The sequence below is a fragment of the Triticum aestivum genome, chromosome 3B (genome assembly GCF_018294505.1).
Source record: "Triticum aestivum cultivar Chinese Spring chromosome 3B, IWGSC CS RefSeq v2.1, whole genome shotgun sequence".
Taxonomy (NCBI): Eukaryota; Viridiplantae; Streptophyta; class Magnoliopsida; order Poales; family Poaceae; genus Triticum; species Triticum aestivum.
In genome coordinates, this window is record NC_057801.1 from 171,246,005 (window position 1) to 171,251,495 (window position 5,491).

The following is a 5,491-nucleotide window of genomic DNA, read 5'->3' on the forward strand; positions in this document are numbered from 1 at the left end:
GGGGAGGGAGGGGAGGGGAGGGAGCAAGCAAGGAATGATGAAGGCGAGCGGGCGAGAGGGAGGGAGGGCGGGCGGGCGGGCGGGCGGGGGTGGGAGTGGAGTGCTGCGGGAGGGGAGGGTAGATTTGGAGGGAGGCCGGGGGCAGTAAACAGCGCCGCAGCGGCGCCGCGCGGTGGAGTGAAAATGGAAAGAGAAGGAGGAGGCCTAGCGCGCCCAGCCCAGCGAGCATTTCGCCCGCGGTCTCTCTCCTCTCGCTGCTTTTCTTTTCCTTTCATCATCAGGAAAAGATGAAGATTTCCAGCAGATGAATAACAGTGAATTTTCAATCGGATAGACAAAATGTCAAACAACAACTTGGCACGCCACCAAGGAAGTGAATGCAAAGGTTAAATGAGGTTTTTCTTTACATGCATTGACCATTTCGGCTCGACGAGCGTCACCCGTATCTTTCGGCGTCTCTTCACATACGCCGGTACGTAAGCACAACACCTCTCACTTGTATCTTTCGGCGTCTCTTCACAGACGCCGGTACGTAAGCGCAACACCGTGTTGACGCTCAAAAGTGGCACGGTTAAAAAGAGTAGCTTGAAGCTATGTCAAGATTAATTCAAATTTATTATTGAAAGTCACCATTTGATGGCTCTCTTCAAGATAATCAACGTAAATGTGAAGATGGATCAAAACGGAGCTCAAGTGCAAAAGATATGCCAATTTCGGAGATACTCGTGTTGACATCAGATTAGAGAATGGCATGGAACCTAATTAAGATGACCTCTGATGGAAAAAGTTACAATTGAAAAGTTCTTCGTCTCGTCGAAACGGACAATTTTGATATAAAGATCGTCCCCATCCGAGGTCGTATGCAAAAGTTATAGGCAAAACCGTGCGCTGCACCAATGTTGGCCGGATAATCCGGGCCAGGGTCCGGATCATCCGGGTAATTGAAGCACTAAGATTCCAGAAGGTTAGCGCTGAAGCCGGATGATCTGGGTCAACTCCCGAATGATCCGGGTAAAGGCCGGACAGTCCGGGCAATCGTCTGGACGTCCGGACAAGTTTTTCTGCTGCAGATGTTAGAAAATAGCCCGAAACTCCCTCAAGATGACTTCAGATCAAAAAGTATTCAACAGCAAAGTTGTGCGTCTCGTCGAGGCGGTTGATTTTCATATAACAATCATCTTAATCCGAATTCGTATGCAAAAGTTACAGCCTGATTAGTGGACTGCTGTCAGAAATCTGGGCTTGGCCGGATCATCCGGGCCTAGAGCCGGACATCCGGGCCGGAGGTCGTGAGAAGTCCGAATTTGGTTAGATTTTGATGATTTGGACGGCAAGGCAAGTACTTTTCTTGTACGGAAAGTCCATCCGCCTCTTATATAGACAAGAGGTGACGGCCGATTAAACAACACACAATCGAACAAATCAATCTATCATCTTTTACCTTTATCTTTATCTCTCTCCCTTGTTCTTCTTCTGCCTCGTTCTTCGTTCGTTCTTCTTGTTGCAGGGCGGCGAACCTCGAGGCCCTAGGGGCGGTCAGGCCGACCTAGGGCAGCCCATAGCCGCCGCGCGCCCTGACGGGGTCCCTCCCGGGTGTGTGGGGTTTCGGGTCTACAAAAGCGCCCGCCGGATTGTCTTGCGTACCGCGCTTCCGGCGGGTCTCCTTCGACGTGAGCTGCGGTACATCACCCCCGGCGTCGAGGGTACACGGTGACGTGTTCGTGTGCGAACACATTTTTTGGCGACTCCGCTGGGGACGAAGCTTTGAACGGTCTCCAGCCCGTTCTTGCTACGAAGAGATCGTCATCTAGGGTTTGCGATCTACAAAGGTAATATGAATACCCAATTCACATATGTAGATGCAAATAATGCATATGTTGTTGTTAGATCATCTAATGAGCATAATGTATCGGCTAGCCCTAGCTTTATCAATCATGCATCTAATTATGTGCAAGGGCCGATGCAACAAAATATTCATGGTTCTATTTCATATAATTTTAGCAACATGCAACATATGTATCCCAACTCCCATGCATCGGCAACCCCACAAATTTATATGCCGATGAATAACATGATGAGTTCGGTTAATCAAGTTGAGACACCCCTATGTAGGAACTTCCAATGTTATGCAACAAAGTGTTTCAAGTTTTTATTCATCGGCAAATAACTTGCAGTATGTTAATCCAAACGTGCCGGTGGATAGGGGAATTGGCCATGTTACTACTAGTTATTTGGCCAATTACCCTCAAACATCATATGCTACACCTAATGCTACTAATTTTTTGGCACCATATGCTACTGTTGATGTCCACAATTCGGCTCCGCACCTTCATGGTCATGGCCGAATAAGTGAAACTTCTGCAGGAGCACAAATGCCTTCACCTACTACTGTGGCATATCATGTACCCCCTACACAATTACAGAATTTCGGCAATATCTCATTGCCGAAAGAGTCTAAAAGCATTGGGGGGCAACCATATCCAGACTGGGTGGTTGAGAACAAGCTTACATTCTCTTGGGATTTGTGCAACTCCATTCGACAGGAACTAATAGAAGGCGGGAAGCCTCATGATTTTGCTGCAGTAAAAGCTAGAGTTGTGCAAATGATGCAGTCGCCCAGTGCTGTACCATCCAGTGTACCATCTAAACAATTGCAAAGTTTCGGCACCTCATTGCCGAAAGAGTCTCAAAGTATTGGGGGGCAATCTCATGACGAGTGGTTGGAAATTGAGATGAAAAAGTTTAAAGCTCGCCAAGCTGAGATGTGGGCTAAAATTAGACAAGAGCGAGAAGCCTTGCAAATTCAAAAGGATAAAGTTATTGATTCAGGTAACAAAGAAAATTCGGTTACTGAAAAAGCCGAATCAAGTAGTATATATTCTGAGTCCATCAAATTCAAAGAAGCAAACATTATTGAGACAGGGCATGGAAAGCATAGCAAGACAGTCATGCTTGATTTTTCTGAAGTTAATGGAACATACTTCCTGCCCTATGAGTTTCGTGCCATAGAAATTGACAAGCTTCAAGGACAAGAGCAAGTAGCCGAAGAGGGTTCGGTTGACAAAGATCTTCAAATTTATGATGCACGAAATCAAGAAGAAAATTGTGACATGGTGTTGGGAAGCCATCCAGAAGCAAAGCACAATATTATTCACCACATGCGATCATCATGCTCTCCCAACATATTTGAAGAGGTATGTTTAGCAAGTAATTTACCTATTTTCAAATTTGGTCAGAACTTTATTGTTGATGCATCTATTAGAAAAATCCTCATAAGTAATTTTGAAAGACCAATGAAGAAGGGTAATTTACTTGTTAGCAATAAAATTGTTATGGAACATATTGGTCAACCCATTACGCCATGTATAAAGACCGATATTGACTTATTATTACAGCCAAAGCTTTCCCCGTTGCTTTATCCAAAGTTCATATCTAGTTGGGTAGCTTTGCTTATTTCGTACTTGGCTTGCACTTGGTCTCAGCTGAGACATGTATGTTCTAAATATCTTTGTTTCAGAAATTTAAAGCCAAGGTTAAACTCTATTGAGAAAACTGATGCTAATATAATATCTTATCCAAAGACATCGGAGATAGAGTGGAAACCACAATGCATAGCCGAATGGGGAGATTACAAATCTGAACCATTCGTTTGCTTATCTCCAAAGCCGTTCAAACAGCAAGATCGGCTAGAAAACAAGAAGTATACCTTCAATTCAAGCATGTGTGATCAAATATTTGATTTGTTGCTGAAAAATAGTTACATTACAATTCTTGATCACCATGTTAAGCCATCAATCCAAGGACGAATGTATTGTAAGTTGCATGATTCGTCCAAGCATAATTTTGAGGATTGCAACATGTTTCGTCAAATAGTCAAATCGGCCATTGAAAAAGGACGATTGAAGTTTGTTGAAACACCAAGAGATGACCAGTCTATTCCGATTGGTCCCGATGGCAAAAAGTTTTTGCATCAGCTGCTTCAAGCCGATCCATTTAAAGAGAATGTAAAAGCTGCAGGTGATGGAATCAAGCTTTCAAGTAAAAAAGTTGTTGAAGAGCATAACGAACATAATCTTGAGGGCGAGAATTCCATCGAAGCTACAATAGAGACGCCAAGGACTGGGGGCAGCAAGCAAATCCAATGATCAATGACAGCAAACCAAAAGAAAACAAAGGACGAAATAAGCGCAAGTATAAGAGATCAAAAATCACCTTCGCTGAACTATTGGATAAATATCAAAAGAAGAGTGAAGAGAAGAATGCTTATCGGCCAAATCATGCAAAGAAACCAAGATCACCCCCAAGGCGCAAATATGAGGATTGGCATTGGCAAAGTGATAATTTTAATGCAACATATTCATATCCTTATTTTGGGTCGCCAATGCCAATGCCGTGGATGCCTCCCTATGCTCATATAGATACATATTCATCATGGGACAGGTATGATACAAGGGCACATTCTCCATCTTATTTTAGACCATCTCACCAATATTATGCAGCTCCAAGAAGATCAACATCTGAACAATCACATGTTAAAGACCGTTTCAATCATAATGAATCGGTCCCGAGCTCAAGGAAGAAGAAAGAGGTGGTCAAACAAGTTTACCTCATTAAAAGAGATGGTCGTAAGAGTGTTACTTCAGATTTGATCTCAAATGAAAAAGAGCCAATGAAAGTGTTGACATTGGCTACTAAAGGCAATGAGATGGAGCAACCAATTATTGAGAGTCAAAGTGCCAAATCTGAAGAAAAGAAGTTGAGAGTGCACAAGGCCAAGAAAGAATTGCCATTGGCCAAAACAGAATCACAGCCGAGATGCCCATTCGGCTTATCATATTGGCAAAAGAAGGAATTACAAAATCTTAGTGCACAAGAGCTGAGAAAGAGGAACATGGCATGGGTTCCCAAGAGGATCAATCATAACAAAAACGATGTGCATGCTTCAATTGCAACAAGTACAATGAAAGTGAAGAAAGAGAAGGATGGAAGTAACAAACAATTAAGCCGAAGGTGTGCATCACAACATCAAAATCTTCGGTTAGCACAACATCCATTTTCTTCAACAATGCCATTGATGCCTTTGCCATGGAATTCATCCACAGGTATGATCCATCACCCTCCATGGACTTACTTTGATCCATGGATGCAACATAATTTTTTATATCATGACAGAGTATTACCAAATCACTATACATTTGGTTAGTTACGTTTTTGTTGCTAAGACAAAGGGGCCGAAATATTTTATTACTATTTTATTTTGTTTATTTCGGCTATACATGCTTTAATGGATGAATTCTACATGGACCTCATGATAATGGCCGATACTTAGCTATCGTCCTAATAAACTATCCGATCATGGCCGGTGTGAAATTCTAACATCGTCCTTAGTTCAATTGAAACCGAGACAAGGTACATGTTAAGTGATATTAGCCTTGTCTCTCTAGTACTATGAAGATTATGTTTCGATGGTTGAATTCACAATGGCCAAGGT